At 37.8% G+C, this 15,795-nt stretch overlaps 1 long non-coding RNA gene across 1 annotated transcript; it reads right to left on the reverse strand.

Moving 5' to 3' along the window:
* Nucleotides 1–5,917: 5,917 nt before the first annotated feature.
* Nucleotides 5,918–11,889, reverse strand: LOC120323828. Its single transcript, XR_005564704.1, has 3 exons — nt 11,727–11,889; nt 7,941–8,013; nt 5,918–6,037 (listed from the first exon to the last, which is right to left on the reverse strand). It is a non-coding gene; the product is annotated as an uncharacterized LOC120323828 (long non-coding RNA).
* Between the last annotated feature and the right edge of the window lie 3,906 nt (nt 11,890–15,795).

Below are 15,795 nucleotides of genomic sequence, written 5' to 3' on the forward strand. Positions count from 1 at the left end.
CAATACAGCAGACAAGAAAATGTGGGAAAGGTTCAGGTGCTGGTACTTCAAGAAAGGTGGATAAGATGGTTGAAAACATTGCATTCACTCTTTGGCTGGTTGCTGGTTTGCAGAGGGTGTCCATGTGCCCCTGAGAAGAGGGCAGCTGTACTTGTAAGCTCTGGAAAGGGAAACAGATTATAAAAACTGCCAAAGAAAATTGAAAAAAATAAGAGAAGGAGTTTGCAGCACATACATAAAATAAAATAAATCACATAACAAATTACAAGATCCCATATGTTCATACTCTTCCTGACCCATTTTTTTTCCAGTCAACTCTTAAAAATCACTAGCAATGATGATTACACAAGAGTATTCCAGTGCCTCACCATCTCTACCCTTCATCTTTTTCCAGTGTCCTCCTAACCAGAGAGAGTTTTGTTCTTATGTCCTCCTAACCTGAGTTATGTCCTTTATATTACCTCTTATATTCCAGGTGTGTTTATGTCCACTGTCGGTCTTCTTTTTTTTTTTTTTTTACTAAACTAAGCAGTTATGATTTCTTCAATCTTTCATCGCAGTTATGATCTCTTCAATATTTCCTCACAGCTCATATTCTCAAGGCCTCTGAACTCTTCTTGCTCACCTCAGACCGTTGCCCGTCAGTCCTATAACCTTCCTGAATTTTTTTGCACAAAGCAGAACACATAAATGAAGACTCATCATATGGACTTGATTTTACAAATAGAGAAGTGAACATTGAAGCCCCATGCAAAGCAGCAGTGCCAATTTTAGCTACCCACACATATGTGTCAAGAACCAGGATGACCAACTTAACTTAGGCATGAAAAGTTCAGATAATGTCAAATAGAAACTCCCAGCGTCACCCTAAGAACAAATCTTTGCCTAATGTAGATTAACACTGTGCCATTAAAACAATTTATTCAGTGAAACTGTTTTGATTTGTAGCAGTTGAAGAGCTTGCTCACAACTTTCTTTGGCATCATTAATCCTTGCAATCATTTGGAAAATGTAGATAGACCACCTGAACTAAATCCCAGATGAAAGAAATTTGGAAAAAGTGTTCAAGTTGACAGGGAGCCTACCTTTATTATTGCAGTGTCCCTCAAACTGTTCAAAGAAATGCTTCATGTCAGAATTCCATTATGAACTCCAGTTTCTGGGTTTAACACCAAGGCTGTTTCAAATTGCCTGAGTGTGAAATGAAAATATACATGTCAATCCATGTGAAACTTTCTTTAATTTAAAAAAAAAAATCTTTAACTCAGTCTTTGAAGAGTGCAGGGCACTCTTTTTGTTTGCTCAAAGTGGGTTTAAAGCTTTCTTCTTGTAATGTCCTAGATCAGTAATAGTCTTCCGCTGTTAGGTAAACTAGAGAGGAAGTGAGCCCTTAATCCTTTTCAAGTCTTTGCATTCTCCTCCAGTTACTGACATTGCAAAAAAGACAAAAGGACAAAAATAACATATTTTGACAGTCCTCAGGGGGTTGATAACTGCTGTACTTTAGTGCATCATTACTGCAACATCAGAGCAGCACAGCCTGTAGTTTCAGCTGCAGAATCCTTGGTGCTTGGAGGTCTTGAAAAATGCACAGAGAGTGGTCCAGTGAGTTCCTCATCACTGAGCAGCAACTTGGAGATGATTTTGACATATGGGTACATCCAACCTGAGGCATCCAAGGATATATCTCTATAATACTGGAATCAGGGAGCAAAGCATGGTCATTGGCCCAAGTGGTGTGGAATGGCATGTGTCTATAAATGTCCTGAATAATCATCAAGAAAACTAATTAGTTCCCTGTACGTGAGCTAATGTATTCATGGTGTAGGTGATGGGTAGAGCAGGCACACTGGGTGAAACGAGTTCCTTTTGGAATACAATTCTGAATTTCTGTTGTGCAAACTGATGTCATCCTACTATAGCTGGTAGAAGCTATATGGTTTTACACAAGATAAATAGCTGCCCCAAACATTGGCATTTACTAGTATTTATTATTTATGACTATTTGTATTTATTATTTATCTCTGTAGCCAAGAGGTTCCTGTGCATTTTCCCAGAAAAGGCCACAGTGTTTGATCCCTGCCCTAAGGAACTTGCAAACTGATCTGTAATTACTAAGAAATGGCTTAGTCTGGCAATTACTAATTTTGTGCAAGAGGTTTGTGCAGTCCCTGAAGAGCTTCACAAAGGTAGGTAACAGAGATTGGAAAATGACTAATCCTGAACCATTAAGTATTTAATTCTTTAAGTGAAGTTGTGGGTGTCTGTGTTGCAAAAAGATAAAGTGATTTCTCTATACATTTGGTATTTAAATCTTTTATGGATTTTTTTTTTTTTTTCTGGCTAGGGGGTACCTTCCTCATCATTTGGAAGAGTGAAGTACACTGTGATTGCTAGTATACATGTCAGCAATACACAATTTGTCTCATTTTAAGCTTCAGAAAACAAAGTGAGAGAAGTAGAGAAATGCCTGGCCCCAGACATCTCACTGTGATGCCTTAACTAAAAAATAATGCATCTCTGCTCTTATTCCAGAGTGAAGTCTGTGACACTTAAGTTTGCAAAGATCACTTGAAATAACCATGGCATTTCCCAAATTATATTACAGTGGAAAAATATGAATAATGAAAGACTTGGTTCTTTAAACCAGCCAGAACCTTTAGCCAGAACCTTTTGAGGAAGTTCTGGCTAAAGGGACACAGAATCTGCGGTCACATCTCAGTCTTCATTAAGTCGCCTGGTTTTGATATGAGCAGATATACATGGGCTTAAAAACATTTATTTTTGCAATAGAGGGAAAATTTATATTCCCAGTCTGTTGTCTAACCCTTCAAACAAATATAGGAATATGCTAAAGCATGAGTATAAAACCATAGCAGTATAGTCAAATATGGATGGTTAAAATTTGCTATATTATGCTTTATGACAACTGATAATTACAGAATTTGTAGAGATTGGGTCTCATTGTCTTCCCACTGTTCAAACGCATAAATGTCCATTGCTACAAAAAATATCATTAGGGAAGACTAAGAAAACTAATTTATTTGGGTGTGAATGAGAACAAAGGAACATCATTCTGTGCGAGTTTAAATAATAAGGTCACACACTGTACGGTCTCTCTTTTTCTCTTCTTTCTTACTGTTTTTGTTTTTCTTTTTCACTCATATATAAATACAAAGACATGTAAAATGAGACAAGTCTTGATTACCATGGGTGGGATATTATGTGGGACAGCGTAATACAAAGACATGAATGATACTGTGACATAAAAAAAGACATCACAGATGGAAAACTTTCCAAGGAAAAAGTTAAAAGCTGACAGAGGATTTCTCCATGACAAGAACATGTAAATATAGTCAACTAGATTTTAGTAATATTGTAATTTCTAAAGTGAAAACACATGAGGTTGAACACAAGCAAGGTGGGAACTGATGACGAGGGAAACAGTAAGCAAATTACAAGAATGTCTCTTGTTTTATAACAGGAAGCTTGGGCAGTGAAGTCATGAGCAATTTACTCATCCCCTATGCAATGTATATTGATTTCTTACTTCACTTTATTTAATCTGAAAATAAATTAATGTATCTCAAATAACTGGAACAGACTAGGATCTCACTTATTACTGTTTGTCCATATAAAATTGCTGGCTTAACAAATGGATGAAGTTTTATCTCCACTCTATAAATAAGGAACTTGGGCACAGAAAGCTGAAATATGAGCTTATACTGCTGCCAAAGGTCCAAGAGAAGCTTAAGTAGTTATATTTGACCTAATTTTGGCCTAGCAGAATGCTACTTTTGTTGTGTTTACACAGCTTTTGACGGCAGCATAAACCAACCTTTTGTGATTTATGACAGAAGCTGCCCATAAAACTTCAGTCATCTAAAAATCAGACATTTATTGTAAGCTTATTATCAGTGAAGAGGGAGATGAGTATATCCCAAGTGCTAGTCAGTTCAATCTAAATCATCACAAGCTTGTACCTCAATTGAGTCACCTAACTTTGCATGCCTTAAATTAGTTGTGTTCCCTCCACTAGGAATTTAACTTATCTTTTTAAAAAGATAAGCACTTTCCTGACCAAACTGTCTTTGTTTCTGGTGGCAAGGTTTCCAACACACTGTCATTCTCCATATTATATATGCTTCAAGGTTGAATGAAATTTGGGAGAGTTGTTCTACACTGCTGCTGTGACTTCCCTGTTGCACTAACACAGTGGCCATAGCAAAAGGACTTTTCTGCCTTTGGTTCCTGTCTTCTCCCCATTAAAATGACCTCTGAGGCTTTCAGCAAGATGAAAGGAAAAGTGCTTTGTGTTCTGAGCTAAATAATGCAATAAACAACGTCTGCCCCTTGACCTCTCTGACTTCAGTACCTTGATGGCACTGCATGAATTCTAAATGTAGACAACTTCATTCCCAGCTCAGTTACAGTCTTCTCAGATGTTGAGTACAAGCAAGTATTCCAAGAATTTATTTTTATTTGAAACTGCATTTGTGAAATACCACTACTTATATAATTGTTTTCTTCCGTGGTTCAGTTCCTGTCACATGGGCACTACCAAAGTGTGTCAGGCAAAGTCAGGCTCTCTGCTGACTACCAACAGATAGACAATCAACAGATATTGGGGCACGTGCCTATACATGCTTAAAGTCAGGCTTCAGTCCCTAGATGTGTTCAAGGTCAGATTGGATGGGGATTTGAGAAGCCTGGTCTAGTGGACGGTGTGTCTGCCCACGACAAGGGGATTGGAACGAGATGACCTTTAAAGGTCCCTTCCATTCCAAACCATTCTATGATTCTATGATTATGATTCAATAAAATAAATTCCATTTTAGAACTTAATTCAGTAACTGAAAGGCACATTTTTACTTCCCTGAAGCACTTGGAATACCAGTGAAAGGGCTGGCAAGTGTCACACCTGGTGTCACTTGGAGGGTTTCTCAGTGTGCCTGAAATGTCTGTGTTGACACATATGATACAGGACATTCTGAGGTGGCAGCCAGAGGCTAGGAGAGATATTTTGAGCATCCACATCTGTATCTGGGCAATCCTAGTCCTTGTACACAGTGACATAAGGGTGTGATTCATCTGACCAAATATTTGCGTTTACTTTAAGGTAGGATGACTTATACCACGAAGAACATTGTCTTTATTGGCCAGCTCTCCTCCTAGCAAAAGGAATCCAAGAGGGACTTCCAAACTACTACACTGTAAATGCCCACATTTAGCCAGTCAAATGTACCCCATTTTAGCAATTTAAGCATCAGATTTCTAGATATAAGAAGGAATCCTCTTTGGTCAAAAGGCAGAAGCCCAAAACACAAACCCTGTGGTCAAAAAAAAGGAGGAATATATCTGTAAGTGTGGTGTTCTGAGGGCATAGGTCATTATTTTTAATTCTCGGTTCCATTTCCTTCAAATGTCAGTGGGATTTCACTGGCTCTCAAATGTGTCTAGGCATCTACTTTCCTGCATAGGCTCATAATTCCCTGCCAGTGTTGTAAGTAAATAAAAATTGTGCAGTACAGGGTTTGGTGCCTACCCACTGTTCAATCTAACAGTCTGTGGTGACCTGCTCTTTACAGAGGCTCTCCCTCTCCTTGGAAGTATTCATTCTCTTGTTTTTGCAGTTTCCTAGCAAAAGACAAAACACATTGAACAAACACAAGATTAATGGAATCCTTTCAGTGGGCTTCAACAGGAAATTGATAAGGTATGGGTAAAGGATAGATAGAGGATACCTCCTGAGAAGACTGAGTGCAGGCATTGGCATGCAGTCTCTTAACAGCAGATAAAAAGAAAAGCACTCATAGCATAGCACCATAAAAAAAGCAGAGTGATGCCTTTACATGTTTGTGTCCTGTTTCCACAAGAATTCACATGCAGAAAGACAGGAGTCTTATTGTGCACGAGTAGCAAAAGTCCAGCTTCCCTCTTCCCAGCTTCCATCCAGCAAATCGGAGCAGCCAGGCAGATGTTAACACAGGGTAGCCAGAGTCTCTGGGGTTGTGAGGATGAGAGCACAGTGTTGCAGCTGCAAAAGACCAAAACCAGGCAATCAGTGAGTGTGGAAACTGAACACATTTGCTGTATTTAAAAGTCAGTATGTTTATCCTTTAACAAAGAAATTTCATAGAATCTTAAAATCAGAGAATGGTTTGGGTTAAAAGAGATCATAAAGATCACCTAGTTCCAAAACCTCTGCCATGAGTAGGGACATCTTTCACTAGGCCAGGTTGCTCACAGTCCTATCCAACCTGGTCTTCAACACTTCCAGGGATGGGGCATCCACAGCTTCTCCGGGCAACAAATTTCATGTACTCAGTAAATTTGTGATGTAGTTACCAGAGGAAGTCAGAGAGGCACTATATGAACATGTTTTATGTGCATATTTAAATATATATTTATATTTATGTAAAATGTGTCCGCATATATATAGATACACTGTGCTCATTTTCTCAAATATCTGTTTTTCAGACAACAGTTAAGCTCCTGATTAGCAAACCTGACAACAGTTCCTTTTCCATATACTTTCTAGAGGTTGCCTCTAATCAGGATTGCATTCAAAGTAATAAACAGTAACTTTCCACTCTACTAGCTAAAACACATTTTTACACAATCTATTTTAAGCAAGTGCGCATACGTAATTCACACTTTTTTAAATAGCTTAGGATTTTGTCTAAGAAGTGTTATGCAAAGATTGCTCTGTGACAGATCATCTGTGTTTATGGTATAAATTAGTGCGACTGTTATGTTAGCCATGTAATTATACACCTTTGAAAGAGAAAATTGCGACAGATAAATCCGTGCACACCATAAAAAAAAAGTTTTAATGCCTGATACAGTTGCATATTGCTAGAAATCCAAACATTTACACTTTTTTTTTTTTAAACAAAGAACTTTTTGAAATAGAAAGCAGGGATTTACAGGGTTGGTAAAAGTTATGTCTGCTGTTACAAACATTTTAAGGTACTTACATGCTTTACTGTGAGGGTGGTGAGTCACTGGAACAGTTTGCCCAGAGAAATTGTGGATACCCCATCCCTGGAAGCGTGGAAGGCCAGACTGGATGGGACATTGAATAACCTGGTCTAGTGTAAGGTGTCCATATTCATGTCAGGGGCTTTGGAACTAAATTACCTTTAAAGTCCATTCCAACCCCAAGCATTCTGTGATTCTACGATTATTCTATAATTACATATATTTTGTCATCTGACAAATGATACTACTGTTGAGAGAAAAATGTTGATTGTATTTATTAACTTTTCCAAGACACTATGAGCCATATGCCATTACACTGAATTGTAATTTATTCTGAGAATAAGGTTGTTATTTAATTTTGACTGCTCCAATACTAAAGTAATATGGTGTGTGAGTTGCACTCTGCTGTTAGTTGATTATTTAGCTGTTACTATAGTTAGCATGACTTCTGTTCAGGCTGAGTGTATAACAGCTTTAAATCATAAAAAACTATTGAGCATTTGAAGGAGTGTCCTGCACTACCAGGGTATGATCTCAAAGAGAAAGAGGGAAAGGGAAGGGGAAGGGAAAAGGGAAAGGGATAGGGAAAGCGGAATTGGAAGGGGAAAGGAAAGAAAAGGAAGGGAAAGGGGAGGGGAGGGAGGGGAGGGGAGAGGAGAGAAAGGAAAGGAAAGGAGTTGACTAACACAGCAGTGATCTCATTTATTGTCATGAGCATTTTTACATTCCATATCTTAAGGAAACTTCAGAACGTCTTACTGCTCTATATTTTTTTTTTACCTCAAGAATAACCAGACAATAAATTATGCTCCAGGTATCATTATGCTTTTGTTCTCACTGCTGATCAGGTCTGCAGCTGAAACAACTTTGAGGCCACAATCAGTTCTGGAAACTCCTGAGTGAAGCTGTCATCTTACCAATAGCTGTGTGTTTGGCTTAGCCCCAGCAGCACTTACGGGCTGATGCGAGGATCAGTGAGGGGTTTTGTAGCAAGTGTTTGTTGACTGACTGACTCAGGTTCATTCAAGTCTTCAAGAGAAGAAAAATGCAGTTGAAACTCATGTAGATTCTCCAAGTATTTTTGCTCCTTTTACACACTAAAGCCTGTCTTTCCTTAGAAACTGTCCTTTCACTCTCCAAATCTCAAATGAGAATGACTATTTTCTCTATATTATTTTCTGTTAAATTAACCACACATTTTTTTTGTAATTTATATTATGTTCTTTATTTTCATTGAAGTATTTAATAATCAGATTTCTTTGAATTAAAAAAATTTGCATTATCGTCCGCAAATACCTTTACATCCCTCAGACTGTACCTGTGGCATCTTTAAAGTGCCTGTTGGCAGAAGGGTGTAGATGCCTTGCTATGATTTTGTGAAAATAGCACTGAAGGTGCTAAATGCTATACTGTAAAAACAAATGAAAGGAACATATAAAAGCACCCATTTGATTAACAAGCATAGTACATTTTAACGATTTTTTTCATAAAAGCCTAGTAAACTATTTCTGTTCTATGTCAAGAACTAGTAATAGGTATATTGGATATTAAGATGAGTTATGGTAGCTGGAATTATATACAACATATGCCATTAAATGTATATACATGCATTTCAAATCATGGCAAGATCTTCTGAAAATCTGAATAAGATTAGGTCACCTCTATAAAAATGAGTACAAAGTAGAGAGCTGTAAATCTAAAATAAAGATGCTACAGAGTGTTCTGTTTCCAAAAATTTCAATCATTGTAAATGATCAGTTCAACAATACATTTTTTTTTAAACATGCTTGATGAGGACTCAGCACATTTGTCACAGATGGTTTTAATGGTTCTGAAGAACAGAAAATGTAGATGACAGCATTTCAGAACTACTAGCTGCTGAGAGCAACTATGGCCTGAAGTCCAAGCTTCCAATCCTGATTCCACTGAAGCTAGTAGCAAAATTCCTCTTGACATTAGGAAAGCTGGAATTCCGAATTTAGCATGAGTTCTCCATAGAATAAAAATATATGTTGTTACATATTTCTTAGAATTATATATATTTTAGGTATAATCACTCAGAGTTCTGGAAGATTCAACTTTTTTTATTTTTCTTTGCAGCAATGGGTCTGCAAAACATTGGTTATGTTCAAAACACATTGGTTATGTTCAATGGGTGGATTTGAGGATATATTCTCTGGATACACACACTGGTTTCCCATAGGAGCGCCTTGTAGACTAATTTTAGAGGGAACCAGCTGTGTTGAGGCAGAGGGACCTAAGGTACCCTTGAAAATGATCAAGTATATATTCCCCTATGTGGGCCCTATAATACTATGCTTGACCAGTCTTATATGTCCCATTTTCTGTTACACAGACAGCATAGAGAAAAAAGAAAAGGGGACAAGTAACCAAACTCAAACACAATGATATGAACCTCTTCCATGATAACAAACAAGCACTGAAGAATGATGGCTTAATGTAAAACAGTAAACCAGCAAATCATATTACTTCATGTTACGATTAGAAGACTTTACCATATCATATGCAAAATTCACAATTTAATAATGTTATCTTAAATAATATAAGCTTTAATTAAAAATGAAATATTGTGTTCCTACTGTTTTGCTGAATATAGCCAATGCAGAAACATCTGCTGAACCTGTGACAAACCAAAACTGTAGCTCACAGAGATGTAAAGTACTCTACTTACTTTTAACAAGTTAACATCTCTAATATATGTTGATCAAGAGGTACAACCCATCTGTATTTTCTCCAGGGAGTAGGAAAATAGGGCTGCCATTGCTAAAGAAACATGATTTTTCTGAGATTGTCCTAAGGGTAGATCAAGGATAAATTGTCTCTTCTCTCAGATATTTCCCAGCTGACTTAGAGATCACACAGGAAAATTTGCACAGAGAAAAGGCATAGAGATATATGCACAGACATGAATGTTCTCATGGAAAAAAACCATGGCAGAAACTGGTACACACCTTGGTTTGTGTCTTTATTTACATTACTTGATCTTGTGTCAATGAACTGCTAATGTCAATATTCCCTTAGCATTACTTTGCAAAGTAACATTAGAAATCCCTTATTATATCCAAGGACACTACATACTTTACCTGAAGGAATAAGAGACCCTTTCACAAAACAGCTCAAAATTTTTACACCCGCTTTATAGGATATCACATAAAAAATGAAGATTTAAAAAAGGCTCATAATACTCCCAAGACATTAATTTTCTTAAGAGTTTGTTATTAATATCTGCCATTAATCAGCATATACTTTTTTGTAACACAGAGGATCAATAATCTAAAAGAATACATACTAACAGAGGTCAGTAGCGGGTCATTCTTAATTAGGTGTTGCTCATTAACTCACAGTCATGAACAGAAATACCTAATCTATGTTTTCCCCTGCTATTCTTGAATAATTCCTGCTTCTATTAACTGACTGTGATGAACTCTGCTGCTACTGAATACAACTCTGTGTTTAGATAGATGCAGCTAGGAACAAGGTTGGAAAAGTGAGAGAGGCAGAGTCAAACAGTATAATGCAGGACGAAGGCTGGAGAACATGGAGAGGAGCAAACTGGCAAGTGAGATCAGATTTGAGGATGAGGGGGAAAGACTGGGATGTGTACAGCTTTTGTCTGCGACTATCCAGGTATTTTTATTTGCTACTGAGAAAAAATACACTGAAAAATCTGTTTCATGTTGCAGAGCTGGCACTACTTAAAGCAAAGAGTGTACTGCTGGGAGGTTTTACTTGAGTTTTTTCTTTTTATTTCCCTGAAGCATTGTAAGATGTCAGGAAATTTACTGAAGACTAACAGATAAGCTTCTCTTGCAAGTGACAAGGTATTCTGCACTTTCCGTAAAGATAGCATGTAAATAGGGATACTAAGATGTCCAAGGAACTTTTTAAATTGGTAATGGTCCCACTCTTTTATCCTGTTGCTATAACAAAAAGCCATTTTGAGGTTGTTGTCTATTTCCTGAGATGTATGATGACACTTACCTAAAAAAACTCCCCCCAGAATCCCAACAAGCCACTTAATGAAATGTGAAAATTAAAAATAGAAAACAGATGTAACAGATTTTGCTATTGCCCAATAGGAAAGAGAAAAGAGGAAAGAAAAATGTCCTCTGCCTTTATAAACCAATTCACTCTAGGAGTTCCCTGATTCACCATGAATTAAAAAGCAGCTTCTGCCCATAACTGACTGTTGCAAAAACGTTGTCTGAGTTTGGGCAACACGGTCCAAAGTGTTGTTGCTATTCTGGTAGACATCTAAATAAGTACAGGAGTGTGGTGTGTCAGCCTTAAGGGGAAGGGAGTACCCAAGATTTGTAGATGCTCATGGTCAAAAAAGCGACAAAAGTCTGAGGGTCTAAGTTTTATGAATAAATTACACACTTGGCATGGAAATTTTGGTATGTTAGTCCCTGGTCTTCTGGTATAAACACATGACAGTGTGATTTGAATTAAAGGGTCAGGTGAAAGGGGAGAGAGAGAAAGAGAAAGACATGGATTATAGAGTGAGAGAGAAAAAAAAAAAAGAAAGGGAGAAAGAGAGATCACCAATCCTGGCTCCAGCATTAATCTAGTTGATGGGGTGTCCAGGCTCTCTGTGCCTGGGCTTTAAGGGGGTACCTTTTTATAGGTAAATTACCCCCTATAAAAAGGGGGTACCTTTTTATAGGTAAATTTTCCCCACTCTAGAGATAAGTTATTTGCTTTCTATGCAAATCAGTTACCATGCGCAGTCTGTTCTTCTAGACCTTGTTGGAAATGGGTCAGAAGGCTTCAAGATTCTTGATTCCCACCTACAATCCAGCCCTGCTTCTTGGCCTCATTCCTGTGCGTGCGCTGTGCTGTGTTCTGCTGATCTTCAGGAGCCAGAACAAGGACATTTGTCTCACATATGGCCCCTTCTCCAGCATATCCTATTCTTTCTCACAGCATGTTCTTTCCAGCAATCCTTGGTGGGTTCCACAGCTATGCTGTCAGTGCTTGAGACATAAACAGGACCCCCCCCCACCCCCATATTCTAGGCTTATATGGTGAGATAAAATTGTCTTCAGCTGCTTTGACTTCATGTCATTCTGTATGTTTTTGATAGAAATCACAATCTTTACTGGGGTAGGTACTTCTCTGAACAGTCATCTCCAAGTTCTGTGTGGGTCTGGCATTCATATGGTTGGTCAAAACTATAGTGCCATCAACTATGGCCATGTTCTACTTCTAGTCTGTGTATTCCTTACCTTAAATCCTAAATAAAATTCTTATAAATGTCTTCAAAGAAAGGATATCACTTGCCTTGCTTTTTCCCTTAACACTATGAATGAGGTTTTATTTCCTACTTCATCACCTAGCCTTATTTTGGAATGTTTTATAACTTACAAGGAAAAATGGGGAAATGGAATAGAAAGTCATACAAATAGATTATAAAGATCAGACACCTCAGTTTGAGAGCAAGAAAAATTAAGCACTTGATGGTTACCAGTCGAAAGTTATTCAGGGCATTACGAGCAAATATGTTAAATATATCCCTTACAAAAGCAAAAATATACATGTTTGTTTAAAAATGGGTTTTATTTGAATTTGGCTGAATATTTTTGAAGAATGCTATATAAAAAAAAGCAATTTGAAAGTAGAAGAGCCAATACGTTTGTTAAAAAAGAGAAAATGTTTTAATTTTCATTTTGGAGGTAGATTATACAGACAGGTTCATTTAGGAAGACAGCTTATCAAACTCCACAACATCTGGGCTGTGACTCATGTGGAAATGAATTGAAAAGAGAAAAAGAGAACAGAGTTTCAGGAAAAGAGATGCAGATTGGTCTTTGGGCTGCTGTATTAGGATGTTTGGTAGCTATATGCCACATCTTCAGGACAGTTATTCTCTGAAAAATAGTAGTTAAAATAAATATTCTTTAGATTTCAAGGGTGTGGAAAATGTATTCTATGGGTAGGATTCAGAAGACATGATAGCACATGAATCCAATCTGAAAAAGGTATCTTGGCTCTCAATTAGAATCAAAGAATGGCTTGGGTTGGAAGTGACCTTAAAGATCTGGTTCCATCTAGTCTAATGAAAGACTACCTATTATTAAGGACAATGCTTACAGTCCAGGTGTAGGCAGCAGAAGTTACAGGCATGGCATTCAGGTCTGCGAAACACCAGCAGTATTTTGTGCTGCTTTCCTTTGTGCTGCTATAGAACACGCGTTGCTCTGGTGCACCAGCTGTCAGTTGCTGATAGTCTGATGCTGTTTTGCATTATAGGGAGCTAAATGCTAAGTGCCATGATTTGAAATTTGCTATTGTATCTGTCCCTCAGACCTAACCCCACAAATAATGCAGTCCTCAATGTGAGCTTTTAAAAACTGAGGTCAATTAGGAAAGCTACATTTTAAGTGGATTTTTTTGTTGTTTTATTCCCAGTGAGAGGCTGTTGAAATGAAGCATATTTGCTTCCAGAGAAATCCTACTAAAGCAAAATTACAGTACTGCTCACTTTTAAATTTCACAGCAAAGTAGCACTTAAGGCTTACTGCAGTGCATTAGATTTAAAACCAATTAAGTACAATGCTAAATCAGTGTAAACCACATTTCTGAATTTATCTACAACATAATGAATAACATCTGCATCTGCAAAGAAAAGATTTACACTGAGCAGCAAAACAAAATGTGTTGACAATTTGAGCAGTTTTCGTTCCCTTATGTCATATGTCTTCATTATTTGGTAAAGCTTTACTCCAATCCTTCATTGTTAGAGCAGTAAAAGCAGAAAACATCCAAATCGCAACACATTGAGGTAGAGTCTTCCTCAGTTCATTTCCTCTTCTCAGCAGACGTACATCTTTTTTACCTCGGGAGCTTTTCCAGTCTGAAATCTATTCAGCATTTGACAAGGATCACCGTTCTTCAGGTGTGTTGGAGGATCAGGGGTTGTCTTCTGACCTCCGATGGACATTTCTAGTACTGCCCTTTCAGAAAACAGACTTCAGTAAAGCCAACCCATTCCATTTATCTTCCTAGATGATAACAGACAGAAAGTATGACAAGGGAACCAAAATGCTCCTCTACTCTTTAAGGCACCAAATACCATCTTCAACATCCCTGAGCTTCATTGCTAAGCCTGCCTGAAATTTCATGAGTGACCTTTAAGAAATAACTTAAATAGTGATCTGAACACAGTTTGCACAAAATTGTTTTTTCAGGGTTGACTGTTAAAACTTGCCTACTTCTTATTCTCCACTCTTAAAAGAAGGTAGGAATAGTAGTCTGTTTTACTTTCTTGGCTTGTAGTGTTGTTACCTCTATGTGGCTCCTTCATATTACAGACATGTACAACGCTTGAATCAAGGGAAGGGAGTTTGGTCTGAATATCTGAGCCCTGTGATGCAGGAGGAATTATTTCATGGTTATGAATGTTTTATGAATGTTCTGACAACGCTACAGACTGTCCTATTTATTGGTAGTGTACATATTGTAATACACAGCAGACCAGCAAAAGCTTCCACTGCTGCTGCCCTTCAGCTCTCTGGCAGCAACATATTTCTTTGGGTAGGAGAGCAATTTTACTGCCATTTAGTTCTTAGTGTCTGTTATGTTAGAGGGCACAGAAGGAGAGTTGTTCTTAATGTTGAGAGGTTCTGTGAGACAGAATTGTTGTCCACAGAGAGGTTACTAGTAAGAAAATATTTGTAAGGCTACCTCTGTCTTTTAAGGATTAGCCTTTTTTGTTCATAAAGCTGAGTCCCAACCTCAAAGAGGCTTTTTGTTGATATTGCCCTTATTTATTTTCCAAGTTGAGTCCTGGTCCTGTTGTTCTGGGCCTGTAATCCTCTCATGCTTCTAGAAAATACAGTGCTCTCTGGTGACAATTGAGCTGCATGAAGGTTGACCAAAATTGATGTGAAATATTGTTGCAAATCTAAAGTCCCTTCATCCTTGATATTCTTACATCTGGAATTTCTACTCTTCAGTGCTGGGATGTAGCTCAAACTCCACAGTGGGAGTTTGTGTTTTCTTGGCATGAAGTAGAAGATGTAATGTCAACAGAAGGTTCATTTAGCAGTCTATTCCTCCTGAATGGCATCCTGTACTGGAAATACATGTCCAAAGAAAAAAGTAATTATGGCACATCTGAAACCCCTGGGGGGTTTCTGAATCTGTAGGGACTAGTGGGCAGAGTGGGACAGGGGTAAAGATCAACCAAACTGTCTTACTAGGGACATTGATTCTTCCTTAGGTTTGAATGGGGAGCAGAAATTTGCTTTTTCTAGTGACTTTTCTTGAATTACACTCTGTTTTATACCTCTGGGGCTTAAGAATTGCTTCATTTACCAATATCAGGTAATTGCTACTGCAGCAATTTGGTACCACAGAAATGAGCAGCTGGAAGGTATTGATGTGTTGATAGAAGGTTGTTATTGGTGTTAAGTTTCCCTCCCTCGTTTTCATTTTTGGCCAGCCAAACTTGGTATCATGTGCCATTGTTAATGGGTATGTTACCTGAAGCTGTTAGAAAAGTCCATGCCAAGTTCATCCCAATGAATTGAGGAGTAATGTAGTTTTAATTTTAACTCCAATTATATCCAGGAAGATTAATTGTTGGGGGCAAATCCTTGTGTGGGGCCAAAAGGGAGTTATAAATCATTCAGTTAGATTATCAGATAATTTTCAAGCTCCTGTGGGTTTCAGAAAATGGACAAGAATAGCTTAAACCTGTCTCTTTCACAGAGAACTAGTAGCTTGTGATAAATTAGAATCTGTCTTTTTCCTCTCTCCAGCAATCTCCCTGGATGTGGGTGAAAT

The sequence above is a fragment of the Pipra filicauda genome, unplaced genomic scaffold, assembly GCF_003945595.2.
Source record: "Pipra filicauda isolate LSUMZ 115617 unplaced genomic scaffold, ASM394559v2 scaffold34_size3990699_pilon, whole genome shotgun sequence".
Lineage (NCBI taxonomy): Eukaryota > Metazoa > Chordata > Aves > Passeriformes > Pipridae > Pipra > Pipra filicauda.